Source organism: Lynx rufus, unplaced genomic scaffold, assembly GCF_022079265.1.
Source record: "Lynx rufus isolate CCGP_SWC_20201006 ecotype Redwood Valley unplaced genomic scaffold, mLynRuf1.p SCAF_3, whole genome shotgun sequence".
Classification (NCBI taxonomy): domain Eukaryota; kingdom Metazoa; phylum Chordata; class Mammalia; order Carnivora; family Felidae; genus Lynx; species Lynx rufus.
In genome coordinates, this window is record NW_025814845.1 from 117,248,910 (window position 1) to 117,266,516 (window position 17,607).

Sequence of the window (17,607 nt, forward strand, 5' to 3'; positions counted from 1 at the left end):
TCCATCATTCCCTCCCTTCCCCTCTCTCTCTGCCACCTCTTTATCCTCCTTGAGACCATCAGTTTGCTCCCTAACTTACTTGTCAACTTGGATTGAGCCTCTTCCTGGCTTCTGACTTGCTCTCTAATGATCTATAATGATCATCAAATCTTATAAAGGAGTAAGAGAAATCAGGAAATGAGGCTAAGATTAGAAAAGACGGTGTGGCATCATGGAGAAAGCATAACATATAGACAAGAAGAGTTGAGTCTGAAAGGAGTTCTTTCCTTTGTTGATTTTCCTTTTCTTTATATGTACTCCACTACCTGCCTATATAGAATTATCATTTTCTGTACCAGACTATTGTTTCAAACTCCATACCATCACATGTGGCCCCATCCCCATTTGCCTAAGATGCTGTTCTCTCCCTCCCCTCCCATCCTATGAGCCAATAATCTGATGAACTCCAACTCATCCTTCTGGAGATTTAATGTCCAGCATGGTGATTACAGCTAACAATACTGTATGACATGCTTGACATTTGCTAAGGGAATTGATCTTAAGTGTTCTCTCTCACCAGACAAAAAAATTGTAACTGTGTGAGGTGATGGATATGTTAATTAGTTTGACTGTGGTAATTATTTCACAATATACACATATATCAAAACAGCACATAAATAAACATTAAAAAAAATTAAAAAGGGGCACCTGGGTGGCTCAGTCAGTTGAGCATCTGACTTCGGCTCAGGTCATGATCTCACGGTCCGTGAGTTCGAGCCCCGTGTCGGGCTCTGTGCTGACGGCTCAGAGGCTGGAGCCTGCGTCGGATTCTGTGTCTCTCTCGCTCTCTGCCCCTCCCCCACTTGCACTCTGTCTCCCTCTGTCTCAAAAATAAACAAACATTAAAAAAAATTTAAAAAAATCACATTGTTCACCTTAAAAATATGTAATTTTTATTTGCCAAATATACACAACAAAGATAGAAAAAAAAAAGAATCAAGTTTCAAGTCTTTTTTAGATCCTCTGGAAGAGTCCATCATCCCCACTTTCGAGTTATCAACTATTCTGTGCATACCTCTTTATGGTCTCTAATATATTGTACCACAAGATCTGTTTATTTATTATTTATTTAATGCATTAAACTATTTTGGGTTCTCTGAGGACAGTTACTATGGCTTATATAGGCTTCCTTTATACTCATCACAGATGTATATTTGACACTTAAAATTTTTACTGAATGACTGGATCAATTAATATCTAATGTTGAAGAAATCAAATACTATCATCCTTAGGTTTATTGTAAGATCAAATGAGACAGTTGTGGAAGCACCCAGTTAAGTGTAAAGAGTTGTGCAAATTTATATAATTATAATCTGCAGTCACCTATTTCTTATTCCCATGAACCCCCTCCACCCAAAATATTTGGTTTCTATCACTCATGTGTCACTCACCTTACCATATTTTGTTCTGAGGGTAGATCATGTGTACTAGTTATCCACTGCTGCATAACAAACAATCCCCAAACTTAGTGGCTTAAAATAACAACAATTTATCCTCTCATAGTTTCTGAGAGTCAAGAACTCAGACGGAGCTTAACTGAGTCCTCTGCATCAGGGCTTCTCAGAGCCTGTGTCAGGGTATTGCTGGGACTCTGATCTTCTCAAAGCTTAATTATAAAAGCATCTGCTTCGAAGTTCACTCACCTAGGGGGGGCAGCCACAAGTCTTTGCAGGCTATTATTGGTCAGAGACATCGGTTCCTTGCCATGTGGCCTTCTCCATAGGGTCACACACAACGTGGCAGCTTGCTTCCCCCAGAGCGACGACTAGAAAGAGAGAGAGAGATGGTGAGCAAGACTGAAGTTACAGTCTTTTTGTAATGCAATCCCATCACTTTTTGTAATGATATCCCATCCCTTTTGCCATATTGTATTTGTTAGAGGTGAGTCAGTTACTACATCCAGCCCACACTCAACAGCGCAGGCTTACATAGGGGCATAAATATCAGGAGGCAGGAATCATTGGGCCGTCCTAGAAGCTCCTACCACAGCACACTACTTACTCTGATCGCTGTAAGATCTAGCCGTGGCTAACATAAAACAGGTTCTGCGTAAGCGATTAATAAGTTGATTTAAATAGAACAAAGCTGTTGACGCCCTGAGATAAGAGAGGTGCTGCCACCAGGAGAAATGTTCCCCGCCACTTCCCTTTTTCCAAGCTCTAGGGGTTTGCACCTGTGTGCTGGGCACCCAGACCTCTTGCTGAGACAGCAAGAAGGTGAGAGTCAGTTACGGAAAGCAGCACAACCTATTTGGAGCATTGCTCCATTATCTTTCTGGCATTGGTCTTGAACCTTGTGTTATTTACATGTAGCAGGTAATCATTTAGTCATTCACTAAATGGAGATTGAGTGTTTTCTACATGGCAGGCTCTAGAAATCCAGTGGTAAAGAAAAGGAAGTCCCTGCTCAAGTCTGTATGGTAGTGATTATTTTCCTTTGGGGCTTGACATGGTTTCTCTATTAGTTTTTGGGAAAAGAAGCCAGACTTGATTACACTCTGATTGCTATGTCATGAAGGTCCTGGAGGGAATATCTGAAAAGACATTAGCTCATAGCAGGAAGGCTGCTACTTTCCTAACTCCCTTACCTTCTTCAAGTCTTTGCTCACCTCTTTAATAAGGCTTGTCCTGACCATCCTATTTAATGATGTGAATGGATCCCTCCACACCCAGTGCTGATTCCCCCCTTCCCTTTCCTACTTTCTTATTGTCCATATCACTTATTATCCTCCAACATAATTTACTTATTATCTTTGATCTCTAGTGTTCATTGCCCCTGTTTGAATTAAAAAAATTTTTTAATGTTTATTTATTTTGAGGGAGAGAGAGAGACAGAGTGTGAGCAGGGGAGGGGCCGAGAGAGAGGGAGAATCAGAATCCAAAGCAGGGTCCAGGCTCCAAGCTGTCAGCACAGAGCCCGATGCAGGGCTCAAACTCACAAACTGCAAGATCATGACCTGAGCCAAAGTTGGATGCACAACGGTGTGAGCCACCCAGGCGTACCCCAACCCATGTTTGAATTTAAATTCCATAAGGGCGGGGGCACCTGGGTGTCTCCTTCGGTTAAGCATCTGACTCTTGGTTTCGGCTCAGGTCGTGATCTCACGGCTGGTTGGTTCAAGCCATGCATCAGGCTCTGCGCTGACAGTGCGGATCCTGCTTGGGATTCTCTCCCTCCCTCTTTCTCTGCCCCTCCCTGACTCACATTGCCTCAGTCTCTCTCAAAATAATAAATAAACTTAAAAAAAATAAATTCCACAAGGGTGGGGATCTTTATTATTTTCTCTGCTGTATCCCCAAAGCCTAGAACAGTGCTTAGCACCAAGTTGTGTACAAGGGAAAGATAGGATAAAACAGGCAGAGAGGGAAAGATTAAGACCTGAAGTCCCTGGGAAAAACACTTATTTTAAAACAATGCTGAGAACATCTCACTTGAGCAAACTCCCTCAGGCTTAAACTTCCTCTTGGGAATGTAACAGATACCACCTATTCCCCCTCAGGTTTCCCTCAGGAATTTGACAAAAGACCTGACTAAAAAAAAGCAGTAGACCATAAATTATGACCCAGAAGGAACATAAGGCCATAGGCCACCCCTCCTACAATGGAAATGAGCCAATCAAGAAGGAATGACTAGGCATTTAGAGTTACCTAGCCAATAAGGGTAGAACTGGAAAAGGAACAAGGGGGAAGGAAAGGGGAACTGACCAAAACCCTGTAAAACAGAGTCCCTCACCTAGAGTCACTAGCATTCACTTTCGAATGCCCCCTCTCCGCAAAGAGAGCTTTCGTACTATTCTTACTTTCCGATCTTACACTCTAATAAACTTTTTCCTGCTGCTCATTTAATTCTGTGTCCACCTCTTCATTCTTTGAAGCAGAGAGACAACGAACCCTGGGTATTGAGGTAAAAAATCCTGCAACAGTTGATGCTCAAACATTTGGTGAAGAGATGAACTGAGTCCTTCCAGGTAAGGCTTCCTTTCTAGGCCCCACTTTGCAGTTAGGGATTTTTTTTAAGTTTTTAAGTTTATTTATTTATTTTTTTAGAGAGGAAGCATGAGGGAGAGGCAAAGAGAGAGAGAGAGAGAGAGAGAGAATCCCAAGCAGGTTCCACACTGCCAGCACAGAGCCCAACATGGGGCTCAAACCCACAAACTCTGAGATCTTGATCTGAGCTGAAACCAAGAGTTCGATGCTCAACCAACTGAGCCACCCAGGCGCCCGTGGGAAAATTTTTCATGAAGGAATAGAGATGCAGAGAAAGCCAGTGATGCTCTTAGCTGTGGTTATTGGTTCCAAGAAAGGGAATGAGATTTAATTTGTTCATGGGGCTAAGAAATGAGATGTGATTAGTAAATGCAAATTGGTCAATGATAGATGTGTGGCTGTCACTTTCTCCTGCTCACCCTTCCATGCCGTCCTTCCCACAGCTGTCTGGTGTTCACACTGTCTCTGTGAGTCTGCACACACAGGCTGAGCAGATGGAGTAATCAAAGCATGGGGTTGCCTAGTGATTTGGAGTGAATTGTATCTAATTGGAACAGAATCAGCAACCCCTATCCTTCATCCCCCAAAGAATGAGGAACTGTTGCACTCCCCAATAAGTTCAGAAAGTTTAATACTGCAATTTTTCCAGGCCTTACAGATAATAGGAAGTGATTATGGGAAGTGAAGTTACTTTGGCTGACCTCCCCTTTTTAGTTTAACTTTGCTCTCGCTTGTGTCTTACTCACTGCGCACTTAATGCTTGATGGTTTTGAATTAAGCATAATCCTTTAGCTAAACCCTTAACATTTTGATGGGTGGGGAGCCCATTACAAGGTTTACTTCATTTTTGAGCTAAGTTCACATACACACATCCAGAGGGTGATGAAAAACAGATCTCTGCTTCCCATGTGCGGCAGCTTTAGTCGACATAGAGTCCACCTCAGAAGGAAGTCAAGAGTCATCTACTTTTGTTTCCCCATCTCCTCTCTTGTCTGCCTACCCTCAAAGTCTCACTTCTGCTTCTTCCTTCTCTGGCCTAGGTTGTCATTCATATCTTTCAATTCATCTGCTTTTCCCTTGGAAGTAAGTGGTGTCAAGTCACAAGCCAAGGAACTTTGAAGTCCAGACTTGCTACTCGTACGATTAACACACCTTAACAGAATTCTAGGTGTTCCTTTGCCTTATTTAGAATTACCCCCTTTTTTTCTTATGGCATGGGACAGGGTCCAGAAACGAGGCAGGCATGTGTCCATCCTCAAGAAGAGGGTAAAAATGGAGAAAAACCCTGCCTGCCGTATAAATTTGAATGGAAATAGAATCTCTAACTCTAGTGGATAGGAGTTCCCTTTAGGTGGCCAGAAGTGGTGGGAGAAGATACTAAATTATGGTACATGATCATATCTTTAATCTAAGAGTCTGTGAAACCTAGTGCACTGGGGGCTTACTTAATATTTTTAGTTTCAATTTTAAAATTGATATTTATTTTTATACTTTAAAGTGAAATGTGTTCATTAATATGCATTGAATAATTGAATACACATGAAGAAACACACAGTAGAGCAAGTACGAAATCATATGTATTACCCATCATTTGAAGATAAATAATGTTAACGTTTTGTCATACTTCCTTTCAGTCTTTTTTTTAAATGACTGTAACTATCATTATTCCGTAATTGTAACCATATAGTTCCTACTATTCTGTTTTCTCTTATTTTCCCATAACATGAAACATTTTTCCATTTTTTTACAAATTCCCCATGAACATTTTTCTCAAGGACTGCAAAACAGTCTAGAAATTGGGACATAGTTTACTAACCCAATAACCATACTCTAAACCAGGAATCAACATACTCTTTCTATAAAGGGCCAGAGAGTAAATGTTTTTGGCTTTGTGGGACAAATGTCTCTTTGGCAACTACTCAGCTCTGCCATGCAGTGCAAATGCAGCCATAAACAATATGTAAACAAATGTGACTGTGTTCCAATAAAACTTTATTTACAAAAACAAGCCATAGGCCACATCTGGCCAGGAGGTCATAGTTTGCTGACCTTCTTCTAAGCTATTATGTTGTGTTAATTTTTATTATTTTAGATTCTATAATAAAACATTGTGCTTCCTCAACTAGGATCACTTCCTTAGAAAACATTAGAAGTAAAGCTAAAGTGAAGGTCAAAGTCTTTGAACAATGTTAAAGCTCTTCATATTGTCAGATTTCTTCCTCAAATGACACAGTCATCAGCAATGTAGGACACTGCCAATTTTATCACATTTTTTTCACTATTTATTTTATTCATTTCATTTTCTGTCATGTTTAGGAAGACAAATCGCTAAGTGGGAAAAAGCAGGCTAAAAATAAAGTGTGAGGAAAAATTTAAAATATATATGAATAAAAAGATTTGCCATTTTAGTGGGCAAAAATATGAAATTTCATTATTGCTTTAAAATTTTTTCAATGTTTATTTTTGAGAGGGTGGGGGGAGGGGCAAAGAGAGAGAGAGAAAAACACAGAATCCAAAGCAGGCTCCAGGCTCTGGGCTGTCAGTACAGAGCCTGACCCGCAGCTTGAACTCACAAGCCTTGAGATCATGACCTGAGCTGAAGTCGGACGCTTAACAGACTGAGCCACTCGGGCGCCCCTAAAATTTCATTATTGTTTTAAACTGCATTTCTTGGAAACTGAAAGTCCTCCCATGCTTGCTAATCTGTCGCATTTCCTCTTTTATGACATGTCTGCTTATGTCTTTTCTCACTTAAAATCTGATGCATTAGCTGCTCCACCTAACGATGTTTAATACGTTTTAAAGGAGACATCTGGAACTACCTAAGGACATCTTAAGAGGAATTTTTTTTTTTTTGCGTTTATTTATATTTTGAGAGACATAGAGAGACAGAGCACAACCTGGGGAGGGGCAGAGAGAGCTGGAGACAGAATCTGAAGTAGGCTCCAGACTCCAAGCTGTCAGCACAGAGCCCAACGTGGGGCTCGAACTCACAAACCGTAAGATCATGACCTGAGCCAACGTTGGTCACTTAACCGACCGAGCCACCCAGGTGCCTCTTAAGAGGAATGTTTAAATAAGTTTTGGAATGTAACGAACAATGGCGTTGTGTGCGGCCGTCTCCAATTTTTTGTTTTGTTCTTTTAAGACGGTGAGTGAACTGAATTTAGTGGTCTATCTGCCTCGGTTCATAGCAATCCGTCATCACCCCTCCATGTCAGGAGACTATTTTGTCTCTTTATTTTCCCTCTTCATGGCTAGTTTCCTATGGCAGCTGTAACAAATTAGCACAAACTTAGTGGCTTATAACAATAGAAATGTATTCTGTCACAGTTCCAGAGGCCAGAAGTCTGACGTCAGTATCCCTGGGTGGAAATCAAGGCGCTATCCAGGCCACGTTCTCTCTGGAGGCTTTGGGGAGCTTCTGGCGGCTACTGGCATTCCTTGGCAATGGCCACATCCCTCCGGGCATCCAGCTCAGCAGCTTCAAATCTCTCTGCTCCACCTCCATCTCACCTTCTCTTTTTTGTGTGTCAGATCTCCCTGTGCCTCCTCTTACAAGGACACCTGTGATTGTAGTGAGGGTACCCCTGGATCATCCAGGAGACTCTCCCCATCTCGAGATCCTTAACTGAACCACATCTGCAAAGACACTTCTTTCAACTAAAGTAATATTTACAGGTTCCAGGGATTAGGACATGATGTCTCCGGAAGGGGGCTTTTCCTAGCAACAGTCTCCCATTTATACTGCCATTATCGTCCCTTGCTTCATTGAGCACTTCTGCACATTTAATGCGTTCTTTTCCAATAGATAGACCTTGCAAACATGTATTTATATATTTATAGCCTGGTTTAGAGTATGGTTATTTGGTTAGTAAACTATGTCCCAATTTCTAGACTATTTTGCAGTCCTTGAGAAAAATGTTCATGGGGAATTTGTAAAAAAATGTATAATGTGGTTATGTGTTTACCTTTTAATATTTTAATTTTTAAAAAACAAATGATATTGTGTCGTAAAATGTCTTCTGTTTCTTATCTCCCTTCAACATTATATTTTTGAGTCTGCTCTGGTATGTGATTATAGCTCCCCTTCTGTTTTGGCTTTTTTTTCTTTTTCTTTTTTAAATTTTTTTAATGTTTATTTATTTTTGAGACAGAGAGAGACAGAGCATGAACGGGGGAAGGTCAGAGAGAGAGGGAGACACAGAATCTGAAACAGGCTCCAGGCTCTGAGCTGTCAGCACAGAGCCCAACGCGGGGCTGGAACTCACGGACCACGAGATCATGACCTGAGCCGAAGTCGAACGCCCAACCGACTGAGCTACCGAGGCGCCCCATGTTTTGGCTTTTTTTTTCTAACCAAATGCACATCCTTCTACCTGTGGACACATGGATGATTTCTAATTCCAGTTCAGCTATCAATTTTTTATATCATTAACTTGTTTGATTTCACAAACATACATTTGACTGTTATAATAATATTACTCAATGATCACTGAATGTTTACAATGTGCTCAGCACAGAGCACATTTTTAAAACTGTTCATTTATTTATTTTTGAGAGAGAGAGAGACAGAAAGAGAGAGGAAGGGAGGGGAGGGGCAGAGAGAGAACCCCAAGCAGGTTCCAGGCTGTCAGCACAGAACCTGACATGGGACTCGATCTCACGAACTTGAGATTACGACCCGAGCCAGAATCAAGAGTCAGATGCTTAACTGGTGGGATGATTAACTGAGCCACCCAGGTGCCCTGCCCCAAGCACATTTCAAACATCATCCCATTTAACACTTCTAATAGGACTGTTAGCCAGCTTTGTCATTGTCACTTTTAAACTCATCAGGGAACTGAACAACAGAGTAGCCAAGCAACTGGTCCAAGGTCGTACAGCCAAGTGAGGGGAAATATAGCATGAATAAAGCAGTTGCCATTCCCTGGGAATTCCTGGTTAAATGAAGGAAAACTACACACATCCTGGAAATCCATGGCAGAGTAAGTATACACACACACACACACACACACACACGCACACACGCACACACACAGGAGATTTCCTGGATGGGGCCTGTGCCCATTAACCTGTTCCCTCATGGCAGGTACCAACTGGCTGGAGGTCTAGGACTCCCATTCCTTGCTTTGGTTGTTTCAGCCTCTCTGCCTTGGCTCTCGACTCTTTGAATATAAAGCATCAAAACGATTGCAGAATCTACACATTGTAACTCCCAAACAGCTCTCAAAGTCATTTTTAAAATAATTTCCCATGGTGCCTGGGTGGTTCAATTGGTTAAGCATCCAACTCTTGGTTTCAGCTCAGGTCATGATCTCACTGTTTGTGAGTTCGAGCCCCACATCGGGTTCTACACTGACAGCTGGGAGCCTTCTTGGGATTCTCTCTCTTTCTCCCTCTCTCTCTGCCCCTATCCCACTTACTCATGCATTCTCTCTCTCTCTCTCTCTCTCTCTCTCTCTCTCTCTCTCAAAATAAATCAATAAACAAAAAATAAATAAAAGATAATAAAATTTTCCCCAATGAAAATTTCTCTTCTTTATGATTTTAAAAATGTAATACATGTTTATTCAGTGCTCATTCTGTCCAGACATTTCCTAAAGCCACAAATATTAACTCAAGGTTCTTTGTTCAGTTCAGTGAGGCAGGTATTATTGTACCCCCTATTTTCAGGATAAAGAAACAAAGCACAGAGAAGCTAAGTAAGTTGCCTGAGGTCACGTAGCTGTATTTCACAGAGTTGGGGTTTAATCCTGGAAGTCTGTAGATATAAAGCTTTTAAGTGCCACGTATGCTGCCTTCCTACCACCATTCTCTCCTTCTCTCTCCTTAATCTCTCCCTCTTTTCCTTTCAATTAGCAAATTTCTGTGTTATACATAAGGATATATCGCTGAATAAAGCACTTGCCCTTGTGCGTGGATGGAGGGGAGAATGCACATAAACCAACCAGCAAGCAAACAGACAAAACTGACATTTTTGATTAATTAAGGAGACTTCAGGGTGCTGTGCCTTGTTCTTCCTCAAGCAAATCTAAAAATGAATTCCATTGTAGAACTCACCAGAGTTCTCTTTTGAACTGTTCTGAAAGTATTTGCATACAGCTCTTACCTGTCTTCAGATGGGCCAAATTCCAAGAAGTGTTGATTTTTTTTTTCTTTATACACAGCAGTATGGGCACAGTGAATACCAAATAGGCATGAATGGGAGCAACGGATTGATGGAGTAGCTTCAGTCAGCGTAAAACCTGTTGCTGGTGGCTGGTCATCCTTAGGTTCTCGGGTCAGTCCTGGGACCTGGCACATGGCTGAGTCAGCATCTGGCTCATCCATCTGGGGAAGGCCCAGGGGTCTCCATCCTCGCAGTCCAGCAAGAGTCTATAGTATTTTGACGTATATCTGAGCAAGGCAAAGAATTCGTGACCAGATTTACATAAGGAAGAAAGGCTTCTCTGAAATACTGTTCGCTATTCTGGACACTTTAACTTCTTTGGGCTTCCTTCAGGATTTTGTGAGTTCTTCAGCATATAAAGCAGGTTAGGCTGAAGTCCGAGAGAATAAGTGGCACACGTTTTGTTGAGTCCTGCAAAGCTGGCTGGGGCTAAGAAATTATAATTATTAGCAACATGACAATAATTTAGTTTCTAGAAGAAAGTAAGCCCTCTTAGTGCCAGAAGAATAAAGTCAAAGCAAACTTTCTCTCTGCATGTGTAGCACTGCCTTCTAAAATTGGGGGAAAGTGCTGAGAAGGCATCAGGGTGCAGTGGATGAGACGCAGACCAAGAGATGTCATTTGAATTAAAAATGAATGTTTGTGCCTTTGAAGTCTGGAAGCCAGGCCTGCCTGAACCTTGCAGAGAGATGCTCTTCTCTGTCCAGCTGACTTGTCCTGTGTCACCATTTGGGGAAGCTGGCATTCTCTGATGCCTGAAGTATAGCCAGTCTTGGTCTGGTTCCATCATAATGAAGATTCTCTGCAGGCAAGTTCTGGAAAACTTCAATTTCCTTCTGCTGGTCAGCAGTTTATGATTCTGTGCTTTGATGTGTGTATGAGACAATCCGTGTGTCAGTTGCATGGAATTTGTGAAAAGGAAAAAAAACTTGCAGAAAATGTTTATACCTCCATGTGACATTGACCTGTGTCCAGAAAATCACAAATCTTCCAGGAAGAAGAGAGTGTGTTCTACTTCAAAGGAAGTCATCACATCTGCCTCTGGGTGCCTCCACCTCAGCCTGGGAAACCAGCACAGTCTCTAAAGGTGCACTTGTCCTGGCTTAAGGCCAGAGACCTGGGTGTCAGGGTTCTTGAACACCAGAAAGGATGACTCAATGACTCATCCTTTCTCCTCTTTTCTCCACTCCCAGCCTCTTACCCAAACCTGTGCACGGATAGCAGATTATGTCCATCAACACTTCAGCTGGTGAGGTGCCTTAGAATTCCAAAGGGTTCCAAATGGATTTTACATTTCACTTACAAAGCATTATTAATTAGCATATATATAAATCTAGCAAGGTCATATAACATTACAATTTTTTGTTTTTCCTCATAGATTCTGAGAACTTCTTACTTACCTTGCCCTTCATTGTCCAGGAGAGAGCCTGGTGGCCTTCAATGGCCATTTGTTTAATGAATTAATCAGTAAGGAATGCTTTGTTTAATAAATGGAAATGTCTTTGATATATTTGCTGATTATAAAAACTCTGAAAGTTCATTGTAGAAAAGAAAACAGCAACTTATAAGTGTATAGAAAGCTCTAACACAGTGTCTTCTTCCAGAGATAACTACTAGTAGATTTGATGTATATACTTGCAGAGTATGCAACACAGAAAGAAACAAGAAAGGAAGAGAGAAAGCGATAAAAATTTTTTTCTGTAACATCTTTTTTTTAATTCAATATATGATGTTTTGGGCATATTTTCAAATCATACGGAACTACGGCATTTTTAAAAGGGAGTCCTTAGTACCTTGGTAAAACTTTGAATGTATATAGCATAATGAAATTTGACTATTGTTGGACTCTAGATTGTATTCGGTTTTTACAATGACAAATAATGCTGTAATGAACATCGTTGTTGCTAAGCACATTTTTTCACACTTGTCTGGTTATCTTCTTAGAATAAAATCTAGAAGTAGAGTTGCTAGGTCAAGGGTATATATTCAAATTTTTTATGTTTTCAGATTGCCCTCTGGATAATCTGAAATTTTAACTAATTTTATTTGCTTCTTTCTTTCTTTCTTTCTTTCTTTCTTTCTTTCTTTCTAGAAAGAGAGAGACAGAGAGCAGGGGAGAGGGGCAGAGGGAGAGAGAGATAATCTTAAGTAGGCTCCATGTTCAACATGGAGCCCGACGCTGGGCTCTATCCCAGGACCCTGGGATCATGACCTGAGCTGAAATCAGGAATCCATGGCTCAAACGACTGAGCCTCCCAGGTGCCCCTAATAATTTTATTTTTAACAAATAAAAATTAAAACATGGGTATTACTAATAAGTAATAAATTTATTGAAATAATAATTTTAACTCAATGAAAGATTTCTGTCGAGGTGTTTCACTACATCCTCATTAATACTGGACATTTCAATCTTAAGATTCTGCCAAGATGATGGATGAAAAATTATATCCCACTGTTTTGCTTTACATTTCCATCATTGTTTATGAAACTAAGCATATTTTCATGTCAGTCTTTCTTTTTTTAAGTTTATTTATTTATTTTGAAAGAGAGAGAGAGAGAGAGCGTGCATGCGCAAGAGAGATGTACAGAGGGGGAGGGGCAGGAGAGAACAGAGGCAGGGCTTGATCTTAGGAACTTTGAGATCATGACCTGAGCCGAAATCAAGAGTCAGAAGCTTAACCAACTGAAACGCCTCTTCATGTTAGTCTTTAGCACTGTTTTCTTCCTTGACTTTCTTGTCTTATCCTTCATACCTTTCATACATTTCAATTTCTGGATTATTTCTTTAAAAAGTTCTTGATATCATATTTTTGCCTCAGGAGATCTAGGCTGACTGAGTTTTTATTTGTCCTAAGAGGTCTCTGTGAGAGAGATTTGACTTTCCAGGGTAAGTCTGATAGCAGCAAGTAGACTGGGGGTCTACTGGGGGTTATGGTGGGGGTGGGAGTAAATACTGCTAGCATCGTTCTGAGGGTTTAGATATAAATGTATACATGTCACAGTATTCACATTTTGATCCACTCATTCCAAATTCTAACAAATTTAACTAAAGAAAATTTTAGGAAAGAAGACAAGCATTTATTTATTTATATATGTATCTCCCCCCCCCCCACTTTTTAAAGTTTTTTTAATTTTATTTTGAGAGAGAAAAAGACAGAGCACACACGCAAGTTGGAAAGGGGCAGAGGGAGAGAATCCCAAGCAGGCTCTGCACGGTCAGTGCATGGAGCCTGTTGTAGGGCTCAAACTCAAGAACTGTGAGATCATGACCTGAACCGAAATCAAGAGTTGGACCCTTAACCAACTGAGCCACCCAGGCACCCCAAGGAGATAAGCATTTATATTCAAGGTTATTCGTCCTCAGTCATTTCTTTAAAAATTTATAATTTGAAACAATTCAAACCTCTAAAATAGGCAAAGGTTTAAAAAACATTGGCACACGTTATTATCATGACTTTAGTGCTGTGACTGGCTGAGGTTAAGAGATCTATAGAATCCAATCATATCAGTTAACTAACAAGAAGAATTGTAGCCTAGACAGACAAGGAGAATGTAAAGATGATTCAGGGTAAAATCAGGTGACAAATGGAGTGAGAAGTTGAACCCAGCAAGAGGTCAAGAGGTAGAGAAATCTAGAAGACAGGTATGCATTTCCACCTACTCGAAGCAGGAGGCTGAAATAAGCATGGTAGGAGCTGAGCCCAGGGACTTGGACTGTAGAGGACAGAGTCCCTATTGTAACACTGACCATGAATGAAGCTGGGCACAGTCATTAGAGACACTGACATGTTTGCCCACACATCTCCAGCCCTAGATCTGGTATCCCTGCCCAAACTTGGCCAATGAGCAATCTCTACTTGCAGATGTTGTCCTCTGCTTTCTCCTGTCATGGTACTCCAGCAGAGTCTGCCTTGAGGTTTACCAAATTTAACTCATTCACCATATCCATCAGTTTTTAATCTATCATAATTTATTCATATCCCAAACACCCATCCTGGATTCCGCCTCATATCCTCTTCTCCACCTGCTATCTCTCTGCTTCCGAAAAGCAATCCTTTAAATAAGAACAAGATTCCATTAGTTATCAACGGCTGCATAACAAACTATCCCAAAACCTAGAGGCTTACATTAATAACATTATTTTGCTCACAAATCTGCAGTTTTGCAAGGTTTGGCAAGCAGTTCGTCTCTGCTGGGCAGCTTGAAGACTGTGAGCTGGATTCATCTGAACTCTTACTTTGATGTCCGGTGCCTGGGCTGGGAAGATAAGAACAGCTGGGAATTAAGTCATTTGGGGCTCCCTGGGCATTGCCTTCTAACTATACAGTCTCTCCACATGATGGCCTCAAGATAGCCCACTTTCATATATATATCAGCTCAGGGCTTTCAAGTCCTATATCCCTAAAGAGAAATCCCAGCAGAAGCTGTATTGCCTTTAATAACCTAGTCTTGGAAGTCACATAACATCACTTCCAATGCAACCAATCAGTGGAAGTAGTTTCAGAGGTCCCAGAGAGTCAAATGTCACATTGTAAATAGCACTGTGGGATGGGATATATATTGTTGTGGCCGTCTTTGGAAAACACACTCCATTACAAAAGTCAAGATAGGTTCATGGACTGGCTGACATCTTAATGTTTCATTTTAAACTACCCTTACATACACCAAAGAGGGAAACAAATTACAAAAAGTTCCTTCTACTAAAACATATAGTAGTACTTTTACCACTGCATTTTTTTTTCTAATTTTTTTTAAACATTTATTTACTTTTGAGACAGAGAGAGACAGAGCATGAATGGGGGAGGGTCAGAGAGAGAGAGGAAGACACAGAATCTGAAACAGGGTCCAGGCTCTGAACTGTCAGCACAGAGCCCGACGCGGGGCTCAAAATCACGAACCGGGAGATCATGACCTGAGCCGAAGTCGGATGCTTAACCGACCGAGCCACCCAGGCGCCTCAACCACTGCATTTTGAAATGGACTCTTCCTAAATTGCCACCAAAGAGCAGATAAAGTGTGACTGGTTATTAAAAGTAGGTTTTAATTGGAGGGCTTTGTGGGGAATCTTCCTCACCCCCTGAATGTTTGAGAAAGACTTCGCCGTGTATTACCACCAAATCAGTTGATTAGGAGCTTGTAATCAGTTTGTTGAGTCCCAGGCAACCTTGCCTTTCTTTTCTTTCTTTTTTGCTTGCCTAGATTGTCAACACCATTATCAGAAAGCAGAGGAAGATAACAAAAGCAAAAGTTTTATGTAAGCTGTGAAGCAGGGCAACTCATAAAAGGTAAACTATTCTAGTTTCTGTTTGTTGCAGTATTTGGTATAAATCTCTCTCTCTCTCTCTCTCTCTCTCTATATATATATATATATATTCAGGGTCTATCTCTCTCTCTCTCTATATATATATATATATATAGAGAGAGAGAGAGAAAGAGAGAGAGAGAGAGAGAGAATTAAATAAATATTAGTGGTTTTAATTATATGTGAGCTTTGTGCTCCCATTCCAGCAAAAAGAAAACATGTTGGAGGGGCGCCTGGGTGGCTCAGTAGGTTGAGCGTCGGACTCTTGACTTTGGCTCAGATCATGATCTCATTGTCCGTGGGATGGAATCCTGCATCAGAATCTGCTTGGAATTCTCTCTCCCCCTCCCTCTCTCCCCCTCCCCTGCTTGTGCTCTCTCTCTCTTTCAAAAAACAAACAAACAAGCAGACAAAAACCATTAAAAAAGAAAAGAAAACATGGTTGAAAACCACTCCTTTCTTGGCAATTCACTCCTCACAACCCCCCACCTAACATAAACTAAGGTGGTCACAGGGTAAGGATCTTTGTTAACTGTGGTTGCCAAGGTTACAACTGCTTGTGGTGGTTATATAAAGTAAACCTACATCTTAATCATGCAACTTAATCATGCTTGCGCTTCAATCTCCTCCTTTTTCTTTTTAATACTACCTCCATCTCCTGCTGAGTAACTTTGGCAAAAATTATAAAATGTGCTTCTTCCCCTTTCTATGCCCTGTTCCTAGCTGTTGCACAACCCCCACCCGCTAGCTATACTTCCTTGTCCTAAGACTCATTCCCACTGGATCTTGCTTTCAAACTGAGAGGGATCTGATAACTATATCCACCACTTCCCTTCTTCTACCCCATGTGACTAAATGGATTTTAATAGAAGATTAAAATAGAAGATGAAAATGTAGGGTTTCAAGACTCAAATGAGTTATTCTCTGAGAGAAGAATTTGAAGCACAAAAGTTATTTTTAACCTGGTCCCTGAGAAACGTGTGCTGAAAATTTCCACCATGTTAGCGGAGTAATTTTTTCCTTGTAGGCTATGTTATTAGAGGCTGTGGTGTAAACATTTTTAGCTAACCATTTGCCCGGACTTTCTTGGTCTTCTTGCAGTTAGGAAAGTTCTTGTTACAAGTTCTCACCACTGGGCTATCGGTCAAGAGACGTCTGTCACTTCTGGGATGAAGCATTCTAGAGGTTGTATGTGACCCCTCCCCACCAGCTCTTCCTTGCCTGATTGAAGATATCATGTGTTTCAGAAAACAGAGCCATTAGATGGCGGACCTCCTGGACTTCCCGAGTGGTGCTGGAATGGAGCTCCTCACAAACTCACATGGGACACATGATGAGACAGAAAAATAAACTTTTCTTGTGTTGAGGCACTGAAATTTTAGGGTTGTTTGTTATTCAACATACACTAGTCTATCCTAACCAAAATGAGGGTGTATCTTATATATCTCATACCTTTTGTAGCTTTGCCCTCTTTCTCAGTACAAAAGGCTTTATTTATTTATTTTTAAAATAGTTTTCATGTAATGTCTACCTTTTATGATATTAACAGGTATTATTTTCTTTTGGTAATTTTTGCCTGATAAATCGCGTTTACTCTTTAATGTTTGTTTATTTTTGAGAGAGAGACAGAGCATGAGTGGGGGAGGGGCAGAGAGAGAGGGAGACACAGACTCCAAAGCAGGTTCCAGGCTCTGAGCTGTCACAACAGAGCCTGATGCGGGGCTTGAACTCACGAACCTCGAGATCGTGACCAGTGGTGAGAACTTGTAACAAGAACTTTCCTAACTGCAAGAAGACCCAGCCGAAGTCCCACGCTCAACCGACTGAGCCACCCAGGCGCCCCCTTGCTTTTACTCTTGATTATCAACCTTTCTGTATTAAATTTGTGTCTCTTGTAAATAACATGGCACTAGATTTGAGGACTTTCAACTTCAATTTGTACTTATTGTGAATTACTGATAAATGTGGATTTGTTTTTGCTATCCTATTACCCTGCTTTCTCTGTGCTTCTAATTTTTGTTTTCTGCTTTCTGTTGGATCAAGTTTTCTTCATTCAATTTTTTGCAGTTTTCATTCTATGCCTCTAGGGGTTATCCTTGAATTATTAA

At 40.9% G+C, this 17,607-nt stretch overlaps 1 long non-coding RNA gene across 2 annotated transcripts; it reads left to right on the top strand.

Annotated features, from left to right (window-relative positions):
• The first annotated feature begins 3,780 nt into the window (after positions 1 to 3,780).
• Positions 3,781 to 16,875, top strand: LOC124520926 (uncharacterized). 2 transcript variants are annotated; one of them, XR_006964424.1, is made up of 4 exons: positions 3,781 to 4,006; positions 10,196 to 11,284; positions 15,397 to 15,482; positions 16,747 to 16,875. It is a non-coding gene; the product is annotated as an uncharacterized LOC124520926 (long non-coding RNA). The 2 variants fall into 2 exon arrangements; XR_006964423.1 differs by lacking the exons at positions 15,397 to 15,482; positions 16,747 to 16,875 and having other exon boundaries at positions 10,196 to 11,703.
• The last annotated feature ends 732 nt before the right edge of the window (positions 16,876 to 17,607 follow it).